Here is a 17,366-nt window from a genome sequence, read left to right as displayed (position 1 = left end):
ATCGCTGATCGCCACCCTTTGGTCACCACTCGTGTCACTGATCCCCTCTTCTTCATCACTGCTCCCCTCTTCTTTATCGCTGAGGCCATAATTGGAAGTGACAACTGACGCCCTAAAGGGAAAGCTCTTGTGTAGTAGTTCGTGATCTCAGAAAGAAAAGGGGATTCCGCCTCTCAGGGTTGCCGTCCATATTTTTCCAAATAAAAAAGAAATTAATGGGCCTTTAGCTGATTGGGTGTAAGAAGTAAATGTATGTGTAACTGTGTTTGAGGTTATTTATTTATATATTTTTTGCTCCCCTAATAATGAAATGTTTTATAATAGAAATGTGAATGAGGTTTTTTATTTTTTATTTATCTATATAATATTTTTTTAAGTGTAATTTTAATTGTGCACAATTTGGGGGAGGGTAAAAAATTTTGGGGGAAGTCATTTTACTTATTTACAAGGTAAAAAATATCTCTTAAATGTAAAATTTTATTCTTTGATAGGCTATGTTGAGGTTAGATATATTTGATTGTGTGTTTTGGCCTTAGTTTTATTATATTTTACAGACCTTTTTATTTAAGAAATTAGTTTCAATTATTTTTTCACAGTTTGGTAGAATCTTACGATTCACGATCCGATTCTACGATTTTGATTCTACGTAAAATCACGATTTTAACAACCTTGCTGGACTGAGACGCCACTGTGTATCTCACCAGAATAGATAGACTTTGCAACTTGCTAGATTTAACAGAAGCTTGGTAAAATTAATGATTTCTTCATTCCGAAATCAATGGAAACTTCACCGGACTGAAATTCTGCTTGTTTGATCACCGGAGCTGAAACACTATGGAATGGAACTATTTGTGAAGCTTGCCTGAACTATTGCTGTAGTATGAAGCTCGCCGGTATTAACGAAGATAGTTGTGTCTTGCCGACGGACTGAAATTGCAGCTGGGAACTTGTGATTTGGTCATCGGAGCTTGAATGCAGGCTTAGAGCTTTCGGTTTTGGGTCTTATTGATCTGAGCTGTTACCGAAAAGTTAATTGATGTAGCATCTTCATCGGACTGATATACTCAGTTTTGAAATAGAGGGAAGCTCGCCAGAGGTTGTGGACGATGTAAGTTGTGGCAGGAGCTGTTGTAGCTTTCAGTTTGGTCTTTGAACCACACTATAGCTGAACTGTACCTTCGCCTTTTAGGAACTGAAACTCACCATCGTTTGAATCTATCATTCGTCTTCACATTGGTGGAGCTACAGCTGAGTCCGAACTGGTTTGATAGACTGAATCTTATATGGTCGGAGTTTCGCCGGACTGATATGGAACTCAAAGGTAGCTCGGGCGTCACCAGAGTTAATAGACACTCAAAGCACACCCAAGACCCAGAAGCACTTTTTTTTTCAAATCTATAGTCATGTATCAACGGAGCTCACTGGTTTTGAATTGATGTTCTTTTCTCTCTGTTTAAGCTCTCCAAGTATATTTTTCTATGAATCTCAGTGAAGCTCATTGTGATGGCTCAAAACATTGTATATTTTCTTTGCTCCGCGGCTCACCCACATCTGTTTACCCTAATCTCATATATTATATATAGGATAGAAAGAAGACAACTTTTCTTTAGCCGTTGGATGAAGCAAATCAAATTTGATGGCTTAGATCATCTGTCCATTGCCATCTAACCCTTTATATGTATTGAGCTGTAATCCTTGTTTGCTTTGCCCACCACATTTTCTTTGACTAAATTTTCAGCCATTTAAAAAGAAATGTTAAGCACTCATTTTCGGGCCGTTAAATTAGGCAATAGGTTGGCCACTCATTCAAGGCCCTAGGATCAAAACCAAGTTGATGCACTTTTCTAATCTGTCCATTGCTGCTCTTAAAATACTAAATAGCCCCTATTCCACTAGCTATTGCTTTTTATTTTCAACTTCTATTTGAAGCTGTTTGATCTGAAGCTTGGTATAACAATCAAATTAAATCCCTTCGATCATTATACGGAGGATTTGTTTCCTTAGTAGCTGCCAATGAAAACTTTTATTGCAAAGCACCATTCAACAGTATATTTTATAATCTCTTTTACATCCACAACCAATTGAGCCATTTGAACTATTTCCTCTTTAATTTAAATTTCTCTCCAAGACTTCTCAACCTGTAGCATGCACGAGAAATGACTAGCACATCCTTGATAGGACTATTAGTGTAAACTTACTATATATGATTGAATAACATTATGCAGAATTAAATGTATCAAAAATACAAAGCAAATATATCATCTCCATACATACTTGAATTGACATTAAATTCAACACCTTCAACGATTTGTTGTCATTAAAAAATCTCATTCACCCTAGGCTAAAAAGCCTTGGGTCAACAATCACCCCCTTTTTGAATAAAAATACCTCAATAAAGGTACATGTTATGTTACTTGACCTTTTTAATGTATAAAGATTGAATCTTTGAAAGAAAATGAGAGTTTTGAGTTTAACTTATTCGAGTTACCCATAAAGTCTCGAAGAGTGTTTAAATGACTAAAGATTGAATCTTTGAATGAAAATACCCCAATAAAGGTATCTATTATGTCATTTATTCTTTTTAATGTATAAAGATTGAATCTTTGAAAAAAATTGAGAGTTCTAAGTTAAACTTATTCGAGTTCCTTTTGACGTCCCAAAGAGTGTTTTAATGAGTAAAGATTGAATCTTTGAATGATATTTTCTCAATCAAGGTACCTATTATGTCACTAGACCTTTTTAATGTAAAAAGATTGAATCTTTGATAAAAAATGAGAGTTTCGAGTTTAACTTATTCGAGTTTCCTATGAAGTTCCGAAGAGTGTTTTAATGAATAAAGATTGAATCTTTGAATGAAAATACCTCAATAGACGCACCTATTATGTCACTAGGCCTTTTTAATGTATAAAGATTGAATATTTGAAAAAAAATGATAGTTTTGTGTTAAACTTATTCGAGATACCTATGAAGTTGCGTAGTGTATTTTAATGTGTAAAGATTGAAATTTTGAATGAAAATACCTCAATCAAGGTACCTATTATGTCACAAGACCTTTGTAATATAAAAAGATTGAATCTTTGAAAGAAAATGAGAGTTTGCAGTTTAACTTATTCATGTTACCTATGAAGTCGCGAAGAATGTTTTAATGACTAAAGATAGAATTTTTTTTAATGAAAATACCTCAATAAAGTTACCTATTATATCACTAGACCTTTTTAATGTATAAAGATTGAATCTTTAAAAGAAATTGAGAGTTTTGAGTTAAACTTATTCGAGTTACCTACGAATTCGCGAAGTGTGTTTTAATAAGTAAAGATTGAATCTTTGAATGAAAATACCTCAATAAAGGTACCAATTATGTCACTAGACCTTTTTTATGTATAAAGATTGAATCTTTGAAAGAAAATGAAAATTTTGAGTTTAACATATTTGAGTTACCTGTAAAGTCACGAAGAGTGATTTAATGACTAAAGATTCAATCTTTGAATAAAAATACCTTATTAAAGGTTCCTATTATGTCACTAGACATTTTTAATATACAAAGATTTAATCTTTCAAAGAAATTGAGCGTTTGGAGTTAAATTTATTCGAGTTCCCTTTAACGTCCCGAAGAGTATTTTAATGAGTAAAAATTGAATTTTTGGATAAAATTATGTCTATCAAGGTACCTATTTAGTCACTAGACCTTTTTAACGTATAAAGATTGAATGTTTGAAAGAAAGTAAGGGTTTTGAGTTTAACTTATTCGAGTTACCTATGATGTCGCGAAGAGCGTTTTAATGACTAAAGATTGAATCTTTGAATGAAAATACCCGAATAAAGGTACTTATTATGTCACTAGACCTTTTTAATGTATAAAGAGTGAATCTTTAAAAGAGATTGAGAGTTTTCAGTTAAACTTATTCGAGTTGCCTATGAAGTCGCGAAGAGTGTTTCAATGAGTAAAGATTGAATCATTGAATAAAAATACCTCCATAAAGGTACCTTTTATGTCACTAGACCTTTTTAATGTATAAAGATTCAATCTTTACAAGAAAATTAGAGTTTTGAGTTTAACTTATTCGAGTTACCTATGAAGTCGCAAAGTGTGTTTTAATGGGTAAAGATTTAATCTTTGAATGAAAATAACTCAATAAAAGTACCTATTATGTCAGTAGACCATTTTAATATATAATGATTAAATCTTTGAAAGAAATTTAGTGTTTTGTGTTAAACTTATTTGAATTCCCTTTGATGTCCCGAAGAGTGTTTTATTGAGTAAAGATTGAATCTTTGAATGAAATTACCTCAATCAAGGTACCTATTTTGTCACTAGACCTTTTTAATGTAAAAAGATTAAATCCTTGATAGAAAATGAGAGTTTTGAGTTTAACTTATTTGAGTTACCTATGAAGTTGCGAAGAGTGTTTTAATGACTAAAGATTGAATCTTTGAATGAAAATACCATAATCAGGGTACCTATTATGTCAGAAGAACTTTTAATTTAAATAGATTGAATCTTTAATAGAAAATGAGAGTTTTGAGTTTAACTTATTCGAGTTACCTATGAAGTCGCGAAGAGTGTTTTAATGACTAAAGATAGAATCTTTGAATGAAAATACCTCAATAAAGGTACCCGTTATGTCACTAGACCTTTTCAGTGTATAAAGATTGAATCTTTGAAACAAATTGAGAGTCTTGAGTTAAACTTATTCGTGTTACTTATAAAGTCGTGAAGAGTGTTTTAATGAGTAAAGAGTTAATCATTGAATGAAAATACCTCAATAAAGGTACCTGTTATGTCACTGGACCTTTTTTAATGTATAATGATTGAATCTTTGAAAGAAATTGAGAGTTTGAGTTAAACTTATTCGAATTCCCTTTGATGTCCCAAAGATTGTTTTAATGAGTAAAGATTACCTCAATCAAGGTACCTATTATGTTACTAGACCTTTTTAATGTAAAAAGATTGAATCTTTGATAAAAAAATGAGAGTTTTCAGTTTAAGTTATTCGAGTTACCTATGAAGCCGCGAAGAGTGTTTTAATGACTAAAGATTGAATCATTGAATGAAAATACCTAAATCAAGGTACCTATTATGTCACAAGACCTTTTTATGGTAAAAAGTTTGATTCTTTGAAAGAAAATGAGAGTTTTGAGTTTAACATATTTGAGTTACCTACGAAGTCACGAAAAGTGTTTGAATGACTAAAGATTGAATCTTTGAATGAAAATACCTGAATCAAGGTACCTATTATGTCAGAAGACCTTTTTAATGTAAAAAGATTGAATCTTTGAAAGAAAATGTGAGTTTTGAGTTTAACTTATTCGAGTTACCTATGAAGTCACGACGAGTGTTTTAACAAATAAAGATTGAATCTTTGAGTGAAAATATCTCAATAAATGCACCTATGATGTAGCTAGACCTTTTTTAATGTTTAAAGGTTGAATGTTTTTAAGAAAATAAGAGTTTTGAGTTTAACTTATTCGAGTTACCTATGATGTCGCGAAGAGTGTTTTAATGACTAAAGATTGAATCTTTGAATGAAAATACCCGAATAAAGGTACTTATTATTTCACTAGACCTTTTTAATGTATAAAGCTTGAATCTTTGAAAGAAATTGAGAGTTTTGAGTTAAACTTATTCGAGTTACCTATGAAGTCACAAAGAGTGTTTTAATGAGTAAAGAATAAATCTGTAATGACCTAGTCATTTTTCTTCCTTTTCTTTTTCTCAGATTTTCACGGATTTTTTTTTTTCCGTTGATCTTTTCCTTTCTGAGTTCGGTTTCTCGTCACTTAGTGTTGTCTCGAGTGCTCTGGAATAGTTTTCGTGACTCTTTTCCTTGGATTGATAACTTCATTTGAGGACTGCGTCAATTCCACGTTTTTATTTTTTTCAACACTATTCACCTTTTGTCTTTTTCCCATTTATCATTTTTCCTTACATAACCTCACTTCTTGTGCTCGAATTTGATTCCGGTTCTGTATGCATTCATGATATTTGATTTCTATGGCATTAGTATTTTTACTTTTTTGGAAAAGCATACTAGTTGCTTACTTGTTTTATAAAGGGGCATGGATGCATACTTTATTGTAATTATTCTTAATATATGGGGTTTTTGTGTAATTACATAAAATAATTATTTTTCGTCTTAGGGACCTTTTTGGAATTTAATTTGTAAGATATTTTGAAAAGGGACCTTTTTGCAATTTTTGGAAAATATGACAAGTGTCATATTCTCATGAAGCCACTTGTTGGCATTTGGGAGGAGTGACTTGGATGCATCATCTTGTGACATTTGGAGGGTGGAGACTCACCTACTTGTTGGCCTAGGACTGGAGCACTTGTTGGCTTAGATGGTTGACAAGTGTAGGTATGGGATTAAGCCTAGGAAAGAGCCTTGGATTTGTGACAAGCGTAGGCTCAGAAATTAGTCTTGCATTATTGTGTGTGTGAGAGGCAGTGTAAGATCACATAGTGAGTGGAGGATTTCTATTTCCTCCACTCACACTTAATCTCATTTGTAACATTGTCTTCTTCACCACAAACCCTAGTCACCATTAGAGAAGCTTGATGTTTAGGCTTTGACGTTAGTTTTTGAAGGCCTTCCGTTCCCCTTAGACTATAAACCTTGGGAGACAAAATTTTTCTGTTGCTCTCCTCTTCAAAACCCTTGTTTTGCTTTCCATTTTTTAGCTTGGTTTCTTGGGATTATAAAGATTCAATTCTCTATAGAGGTAGGGGGTGTTATAATTTATTTTCCAAGTGTTTTACTTGCTTTTGTATGAAATATAAGTTGTATGCATGTCCTTTGTTAATTTGTGAAATTTATGATGTATCATAGCTTATATATAACTCATTTTAGACTTGATATATGGCATGGCCATGACTTGATCTTTTTTATATATTAAATTGGAATGATTTAAATGAGCTTTCAAATATAGAGATTAAATGAATTTAAATTGATTTAAATTCTAGTTAATTGTGTTTTGCGTGTATTCTATTTTAGACTTGATATATGGTATGACCATGACTTAGTGCTTGATATATATTAATTTGAGACCATTTGAACAACATTTGAAATCTAGAGATTTAATTGATTTAAATTAATTAAATTCTATTTGATGGTATCTTGCTCATTTTGTACTTTTGATTTGATATATGTAATGACCATGATATGTTATTTAACATATATTAAAATGAGAACATTTGGAATAAATTTGAAATCTAGATAATTTAATTATTTTGTTTAATTAAATTCTATTTAATGGCTCCATGGATCTATTTGTGTTTTAGAAGTTATTTCTATATTCAAATCATGGACTTGGACTTAATGTGTATACACTTGGTTATGTTTTGAGCATTGGATAACATTGTTGTTATATTTATATTCATAAAAATATGTTTTCTTTATGGAATATATTTTTTCCTTGTGTAATGAATTACACACCTTGTAATTGACATTATACATGCCATTTTAGAATTTAAACTCTAAGGTATGGATTGTGTGGTGTTAACCTACCTGTGCATGGAAGGTGATTTCGTGCATTATATAAATTATGTATAAGTTATGAACTTATTTGGTTTATTTTGGAGTCTTGGGACATTGTTGTTACAAGTGACATGGCTACAGTTTGGCTCTAGTGCGGGAGATATGAGTTCTCCCCAATTGAGATAGTGCGCACTAGGGTGGTCTTCCCGGCGGGTTAATGCCCAGAATAACCATTTAGTTCTCGACGAAAATCCGAGACGTGATGTCTAAGTCTTCCACTATTTGATTTCGCATTCAATTCCAAGTTGACAATTATATTTAATTGTGACTTGTGGTTTTGGCTATTGGCGATTTGATGTTGTTAAGTATATTTATACTAAATTTTTATATTTAGTTGTTTTCACACTTTTAGATTTCTAGTTGATAACCTAGAGAATCTATGTTTTGATGTGTGGTATTAGAAATTCTAATTATACTAAATTGCTATATTTAGTTGGTTTCGTACTTTTAGACTTCAAGTTGATGACTTTGAGAATCTACATCTTGTTGCTTTGTATAGCATGCCCTTATGATGTTTGGGATTGTACGCATGATGTGAGATGTGCTAGAAATGTTCAGGTACAGGATTCAACACTTGGAGAATTGCTCTTGCCTTGGGTGGTTTGGAGAATTGAAGTTCCTTTTAAAGCATTCTTGTTCACATGCAAGTGTTAGCATGTTTAAGTCTCATTATTGATATTGTAACACTTAGTTGGGTTCAACATACCCTTTTTGTCGTATTGTTTGTAAAGTGTACTCAGATACACTACTTGGGACCTATTCGATATGTATGATATGAGGCCAAGGGCCATTAGCTTTAAAGTTCAAGTGTATGTATTTAAATTTCAAGTTTTGCATTTGAAATGTACTTTCATCAACCTTTGAGGTTTGGCATGTGAATTGGAGTAAATATCATGTAATGAGGCCACGAGTCATTGTAACATGTTTCAATATATAAAGTACACTTGTGAGCATGCATGTATAGTTTAAAATCATGTTTTTGGTTCACATTCATGTTAGGGTTTGAGGTTTGAGTGAAGCTTCAACAAATTTTGTTCATAGCAGGTCATTTAGCAGCTTTTCGAGGAGATTCGGTCGACCGAAACTCCAGTTTGGTCGACTGATGGCCTATTTCGGCCTACCAAACCATCCTCTCCTTAAAATGTAGTTTTTAGAAATCTTTCTGTGAGTTTCGGTCGACCGAAACTCACCCTACTTCTATTTCGGTCTACCGAAATAGCCCTCATTTGCACAGCTCTTCAGTTTTAATTCAACACTGAAGTTCCAACTTCGAACGGCTATATCTCCTTCGCTTCTAATCCAAATGGGGTGATTATTGAGCCTAAATTGTAACGACCCGGAAATTTCCCTTCCTTTTCTTTTTCCTGAAATTTTACGGATAAATTTTTTTTTTCCGTTTAATTTTCCTTTCTGAACTCTGTTTCTTGTCGCTTAGTGTCATCTCGAGTGCTTGGAAATGATTTCCAAGACTCTTTTCTATGGATTGACAACTTCCTTTGAGGACCGAGTCATTTCCACATTTTTCGTTTTTCGACACTATGCACTATTTCGTCCTTTTCCCTATTCTGTCTTTTCCCCGTTTGTCAGTTTTTGGCACAACCTTACTTTTCATGCTCAGAGTTAGTTTTTGACTTCACATATCTTGATCTTGTGTGGTTTCCATGAAATACGTATCTTCACTTTTTCAAGAAAGTACTCTGGTTGCTCCCGATGTCCATAGGGGCATGGATGCACAGTTCTTTGGAATTATTTTCTTTTTTCATAGATATCTTTTAAAGATATTTTATTTAAGGGGTATCTAAGAAAATATCTTTTGGAAGATATTTTTATTCTGGGGTAGTTTTGCAATTAACCCTTTTTGTAGGGGCCATTGTGCAATTAATGAAAGTTATTGCAAAATATCTTGTTTGGTGCCTGGATCCTAGTACGGGATTCATTTTCACATTTTGTCGAGTCGTGTACTCATAGAATTCTGCCCTGGTCATTTTTCTCCACTTTTAGAGTTTCTGGACCCGGTTACCACTGAACTTGTTCGGGGCATATCTCTCTGCTCGGGACTCATTTTTTGATGCCGTTTCTTTCATTGTTTATATTTTCTCATTGTAAATCTTTTTTGTTCATGGAGTTTTGCCGTTTGAGCGCGTCTGCTCAAATTCCACTTTTCCAGACTCGGCGGGGCCCATTCAGGACACTTTTTGAGATTTTCTATAAATAGGGGGTCTTAAGAAGAAAAGTCAGATTTTCTTTTCTCTCTCCTCTCTCTTGGCCAAAGTCCATGGCTGCCAAGGGGCTGCCATGCTTCTTCTTCATTTTTCGGCCGCTTCGCTCGAGTGAAAACTCTTCGGCCTTAACGATTAATGCTTCTCTTGACGCCGCGCATCTTATGCCCTTATTAGAACCCCGTTTTTGACCAAATTTTGAGTTCGGGTTTGGATTCAAGTTTGGATTTTCATCGGGCTTCTTGCGGATGCTTGTTCCCGGTGTAGTCCCCAACAAAACCCTTCGGTATCGCCGGATTCGGGGCACTTTTATTTTGGTGGGCCTTTGAGGTTTTCATCTCAAATTGAGGTAGGGCATGTTTTAGGCTTAATTCTTGTTATATAACATGCTATTGATGCTTATACAACTTGTTTACATGCTTAAATATAAAATCTAGAGATTTTATTATTTATTTTTCTTGTACTGGATCTGATTTTCCTGGTTGCCCATGACTTGGTTTAAACATGTAGCATGGTATTATATTACCCCTTGATATGGTCATTATCATGTATTAAATTTGGAACGTTTGAATAAGTATTAAAGCTTTTATTTAATATTTATCTTAGGTGAAAGATTAATTCACATGGCCTTAACTAGCTTGAAATCAATGTGTGTTAGCATATTAAATTAGGCCCTAGCATGCTCTTCAACATAAATTAAATTGAGAGTAATCGGAGTTGTTCTGAAATTTAGTAATATTTAATTAATTTGATTAATTAATTTATTCCGAGTGTACTATTCACTCCATTGGAATTCCGACTTGACATTCTTGATATGCATGCTATATGGTTTCACATATATTAAATCTAGAATATTTGATTAGGTTTTGAAACCTTGCATTTATTTATTTTCTAGTATTAAAGTTTAATACTCGTGGTCTTCTCTTGCATGGAATTCACTTGTGTCGTGTTTTTAAGTCAAGTCTTGGCATGTTGTATAACATATATTAATTTGAGATCATTTAGATGAATTTCAAAACCTTGAGATTTTAATTAAATGAAGTAATTAAAATCCATTTCAGGGTTCATTGGTCTTGATTCAGTTTCGAACCTTGTATTCATGATTTTCTAGACAAGTTCATTCACGTGTATCAAATCGAGAATAATCGGATAAGTTTTGAAACTTATATTTAATTAATTCCTTTGTATGGAACTTAATTCACATGGTTGTATCTTGCTTAGAATGAACTTGTAACTTGACATTGGACTTGCCTTATGTAATGATTTGCACACTTCGCATTAAACATCCTTCATGCATAGCGTGTAATGAATCGCACATTGAAGATTCGACATTCATCATATCATATTAATGCGAACTTAGGGCATAACTTGTATGTTTCAAAATCTTGGTTGTGCATGAGATGTGGTTAATGTGTTTCTAGTATTTTGATACAATCTTGACTTGCACAACTTATTGATTTTGGGACTCGAGATATCAATCAAGAATAGGGGAAGGTACCCTTGGGTTGATAATCCCTAAAGTGCTCCCAAGAATAGGGGAAGGTACCCATAGTTTGATAATCCCTAAAGTGATCCCAAGACTAGGGGAAGGTACCCTTGGACTGGTAACCCTAAAGTGATCCCAAGAGTACGATTTTAATCTAGGCGATATCCAAGTTTCTACAATGGTTGATTTCACTCTTTAAATTTCAAGTTGCCATTCCTTGAAGATTTAAAACTTGTTGTATTATGTGAAATGCTCCAATCTTGTCAATTGCATAGACATTATGCCTCATTCGTGATGTCAAGTATACTTCATGTCATGTAAATTGGTATAGTCCAACCATGTAAATTGCATTGATAACGCAATTCTTGTTAACTTATATCCAAGTATACTTATTGTTGTGTTATATAGAATATTCCATCCTTGTTTACCTACATAGATAGTATGCCTTGTCCTTGATTCCATATGTTACCTCTTGACGTGTTTTATGAAATGCACAAACCTTGTTAATCGCATAGATATTATGCTTTGTTCCTGATTTCGTGTATAACTCTTGTCTTGCTAATTGGATTATCCCAATCTTATTATTTGCATAGATATTAGGCCTTGTTCTTGATTCCTTGTATAACTCCTATCGTGTAAATTAGAATGTTCTAATCTTGTCATTAGTATAGATATTATACCTTATTCGTGATTCAAGTATACTTCATGTCGTGTATTCTATCTTTGTTTACTTGCATAGATTTTATGCCTACTTCTTGATTCCGAGTATGCTTCTTGTTGTATTCTTGGGTTGTCCCAAATCTTGACTTGTTTCATATGAGTATATATCAAGATTCTTGTTGTTAGTACTCTAGGGTAACTTAGGATGCTCCCTGAGTCTCATTGTGACATAGATGTTAGGTGGCATAAGCCACTTTAACATGTTTCACCCTAAGGTGATAAAACTGTAAAACGCTAGGTCGATGCATGCTCATCTCCTACGAGTGATAAGCGCCGAATATTGTATATTCAAGCGCCCTAAATTGCATTAGTAAAGTCCGTTGTATGTTAATTTATGTAGATTATCTTCATTTCTATGTTTTTATGCATTTTCAGGTTCATTGGCCAAAATGGAACAAGAATAAGGCCTTTTGGAATCTTGAGCAACAAAAGGTGCCAATGCTGAATTCTGGCAGCAGTAGAACCTGGACTTTGCTTGCCATTTTGACCTTCCAAAATCGAGAACTGGACTTCCCTCATAACATGAAAGATTTAGAGCTCTGAATTAGCTTTCTAAATCTTCAAATGGTTTGTCATTCGGAGCTCGGAGCAGAGAGTTATGGCCTTGTTACCAGAGGTGCGCAGAACTGCCTGGCAGCAATGAAATTCTGCCTTGATCTTCATTTTCGACCAACCATCCTTGAGAATTGGATCTCCACCAACACATGAAATATTTAGATCTCTGAATTAGATTTCTAAATCTTCAAACGGTTTATCATTCGGAGTTCGGAGCGCAAAGTTATGGCTGTTTAACCAAAGTAGGTCTGGGCGGAGCAAGTGAAGCATGGAGCTTTTTACACTAAATTCGAGTGCTCGAGGCCTTGCTTAGAGTGCTCGAATTTTGGGCAGAATGCCCTTCGGAAATGGCTCATTTCAGCCCACTTGCACCTTGGTTTCTTCATTTTGTTTTCCTCTTTAATGAAGTGGTTGGAGATGTTGGTTGGTGGCCTTTTGGTGGTAGATAAGAGGGATAAGAGCCACACAATAGGGGAGAGCTTCATTCTACAAGATTAGAGGAGAGAGAAGAGAGCAAAGAAAGGAGAGTTCTTGGAGCAAGAAAGGGGAGCTCAAAAATGGAAGGAGGATCCATGGTTCTTCTTCATTCTAAGGCTCCCATGTGTAACTAACTCCTCCTCTACGGAGGTAATGGAACCCCTCATTGTAAGCATGCTTTACTTTTGATTCTAGTTTGGGAAAAATAATGTATTTTTGTGGTGATTCAATAATCTAGAACTCTTACTTGATGTAATGAATTGATTTTGATTTAATGATCATGTTGGACCTACTTTCTTGTCTTAGAATGTATGTTTTCATGGTTGTATGGTTTACATTTTCATGGTGACAATGAAGATGAGATTTTTGGAATGGTTTTAATGGCATGTTGTTGAGAGATTTGATAGGCCATAGCTTAGGTTCTTCCTTTGATGGCTTATTCTTAATTCTTAACTTCATGTGCTCTTATCATGTGATTGATGGTTTGACAATTTCTAACTTAGTGAACATGTCTTAAATTACACTTTAGTTTAGGTAATTGAGCATGTAAAATCTTTGATAAATTGTTCTTGCCTATTGATTCCATGAATCCTTTGAAGGTAATGTAGTAACCATGAGTAACTACTTATCATAGCCACATATTTATGTTGTTTTTCCCCGAATGAATCATATTCTAGCATGTTTATATTGTAGGTGGTGAAGTTACTTCCCTAGTCTCTTTTACCGACATTTTATCTCTTTTAAATTCTTACAAGTTCTATTTTATGCATCTTAATTTCATAGCCTTAGTGACAAACCAAGCAAACACCCTATTCCCCCTTATCATTCTAAAACGATTCTAGACGCTTAGGTTGCCTTAAACTAGCGTAGTCCCAGTGGTTCGACTTACCCGACCAATAGCCCTATTTTACAATGATTCGTGCTATTGCGAAGGTTGATGTATAGTTGATCAACCGATCAATTTTTGGCGCCGTTGCCGGGGACTGCAAACGGTTTAGCGACCAAAGTTTAGGGTTAAATTTAGTTTGATTGTACATATTGTGTTTTGTGCATATTTTTCGTGTGGTTTAACCATCTTTGTGCTGTAAGTGAGATTCTAGGAACTCAAAGCTCGTCGTGGGATTGCTAGCAAATTGTAAGTCTAGAGGACCCCAGGTAAGTCTCGTGGCTTCTATTTTCGAATTGTAAGATATCGTGCATGTGTTAAGCTTAGAAGTAGTTAATTTATTTGCAAGCCCTTGTTGAGGCTATATTATTGTTTTAATTCTGTGTATAAGCATCGGTCCTTGTCGTGGCCATTTATTTTCTGTCTTGATAATTGAGGAGAAAGGGAACATCGTATGTGGAGTTGTGGATAATGAATTGCTTTGTTGATTATATGTTGTGCTGTTGATGTTCGGTCGTAGGTCACTCTCTCTACCCACAATCGATTCGCCCATTGATATCAATTCTCTTGAAAGAACTCTTAGACGGAACCTTAGGGAACCCACTCTTACAAGGGATCTTGAAACTGAATTCAATACAATGGGGGATAACGTAGGAAATCCGGGGAATGAAAGGGTTGAAATTCCTAATGTAGAACCAATGACTCTTACAGATCATTTCATTCCTACCACCTATGCTTCTCCTTCTTGCATAGTAATGCCAAACATCGATGCAGCTCAATATGAGATCAAATCAAGCACCATCCAAATGCTTCCATCATTTCATGGCTTTGATAATGAAGATCCATATAAGCATCTTGATGAGTTCCTTGAAATCTGTTCGACCATCCGGTTGAGAGGTTTTCCGGACAATGCACTTCATCTCCATCTTTTCCCATTCTCCCTAAAGGATAGGGCAAAATATTGGTTGAACTCCCTCGCTCCCAATTCCATTACTTCTTGGGCTCAATTGCAACAAGAATTCCTTAAGAAGTATTATCCGGTGAGTAAAACCAACCACATGAGGCGTTCCATTCTAAGTTTTTCTCAAGTTGATGGAGAACAACTCCATGAGACTTGGGAAAGGCTACAAGATCTTCTTCGAAAATGTCCTCATCATTTGATCCCAAAATGGCAATTAGTGCAAGCTTTCTATGCCGGCTTGACCGAAACCCATAGATTCATGGTTGATTCTTCTTGTGGTGGGATGTTCATGTCCAAGAATGCGGATGAGGCTTGGACCCTACTTGAGAATTTAAGCGAAAATTCACTTCAACATAATTCTCGTAGGGCTCCGACCGCAACCATTCCAAAGAACACCAATCCTTGTCAACAAAAATCAATAAGGGAGGAATCATCTCAAGTGGATGCCATTGCTCATAAATTCTACCAATTGATGGCACCACATCTTCCCCCTTCATTGTCTCAAAATTCGGCAAGTTCGGTTTGTGCTTCATGTACTAGTCCATTCCATCTCTCGGAAGATTGCCCCACACCGGAGCAATTTCCCAATCCCAACCAAGAGCAAGCTAATGCCATGTTCTCAAGGCCCAGGCATAACCTGTATTCCAATACATATAATCCAGGTTGGAGGGACCATCCGAATTTTTTGTGGAGGCAACAAGCCCCACAAAATTCCCAACTTCAAAATCAAGGGCCTCAAAATCAGCCCTCTTCTCAATATCAAGGTAGGCCTTTCCAAGCCTCTTCAAGCTACCAACCTCCATATAATCCAAATGTCTCCACTCAACCTCCTGTGAATCCAATTGATGAGATAGTGGCTGCAAACAAGCAAATGATGGAATCATTAAATGTGCAAATGATGGAATCATTAAACAAGCAAATCATAGATTCCAACAAGCATCTCTTGACATCCTTGCAACCTACTGTCCAAATGGTTCACTTCCATACTCAATCCATAGCTAGGCTCGAAAATCAAATGGGACAAATAGCTAACCAAGTGAACTAACTTCTTCAAAAAGACAAGGGTAAGCTTCCCGCTCAACTATTTGAAAATCCTAGAGGAATGCATGTGATTGATGAAACCCCTCCTTCAAGTGGGCCGACTCATGAACAAGTTCAAGCTATCACCACCCTTCGGAGTGGTAGAGTGGTTGACAACAAGGTTGATGGAGACACAAGTGAGAAAAACCCTCCGTTGAAAAATCCAAATTCAAGCTCTTCAAGTCCAAATCCAAGTTCTTCTTGTCCAAATACCATTCACGGAAGTCCCACGCATGTCACCCCAAATGTGGAAACTACTTATGAGCCAAAAGCTCCGTTCCCTCAACGTCTTCAACAGTCGACACATTTTGGGAATAAGAATTGCAAAATTCAAGACATGTGGGAGGTCTTTAGGCAAGTAAAGATCAATCTTCCTCTCTTGGATGCTATCAAGCAAATTCCTCCCTATGCAAAATTCCTTAAGGATTTGTGCACTCAAAAGCGCACTTCCAGAAGTTATTTACCAAAGAAAGTGAGGTTAACCGAAAATGTTAGTGCGATCATTCAGCACAGCACTCCTCCGAAGTATAAGGATCCGGGTGCCCCCACAATCTCTTGTGTCATTGGTGACAACAAAATCGAGAGGGCCCTCCTTGACTTAGGAGCTAGTGTGAATTTGATTTCATATTCGGTTTACCTACAACTTGGTTTGGGAGATCTAAAGCCAACTCCGATAGTGTTGCAATTTGCTGATCGATCTATTAAGCAACCACGGGGAATTATTGAAGATGTGATCATAAAAGTGGACAAATTCTACTTCCCAGTAGACTTCGTGGTTCTTGATACGGAACCAGTCCATGATCCAAGAAAACACATTCCCATAATTCTCGGACGTCCTTTTCTAGCTACAGCTAATGCTTCCATTAACTGTAGATCCGGATTGATGGATATCTCTTTTGGGAATATGAATGTTAAGCTCAATATCTTCAATGCTGTGCAACTTCCTTCAGATGACAATGAGTGTTTTGAAATCACTATTGCTGATGAACACATTCAAAATCCAATCCCACGTCCTTCAATGGAGGATCCCCTACATGCTTACTTGGTCCCTTTTGATTTTGAGGATTTTGGTGTGGACAAATCCATTCGGGAAGTCAACTCCTTGCTTGATATTCCATCACCATTTTCCTCTCCTTTATGGGAAGCACCAAATCCATCTCTATCGTGGGATTGTCCATCTCCTTCCATTTCTTCACCGGAGTTACCTCAACATTTTGAGGGTGAACCACCGGACAAAGGTAAGGAGAATGTTGACAAGTTGCTGAAAATTCTTCCAATCATTCCAGCCCAATCTAGAATCATTGTCCATGATACTCAACCTGTGAACAAACCATTTGCGTACAATGAGGTATATGACTTGGAGATTGCAAATATGAAAGGTCATGATCCTACCATTGTTAGTCAAAACAATGACATTCAACGAGCCTCCATAATCTCGAACAAGCAA

Source organism: Cornus florida, unplaced genomic scaffold, assembly GCF_030987335.1.
Source record: "Cornus florida cultivar Cherokee Brave unplaced genomic scaffold, ASM3098733v1 CherokeeBrave_3.0.0_Hap2_Chr03, whole genome shotgun sequence".
Taxonomy (NCBI): Eukaryota; Viridiplantae; Streptophyta; class Magnoliopsida; order Cornales; family Cornaceae; genus Cornus; species Cornus florida.
The sequence above is the reverse complement of the archived record's forward strand: the minus strand, read 5'-3'. Positions refer to the sequence as shown.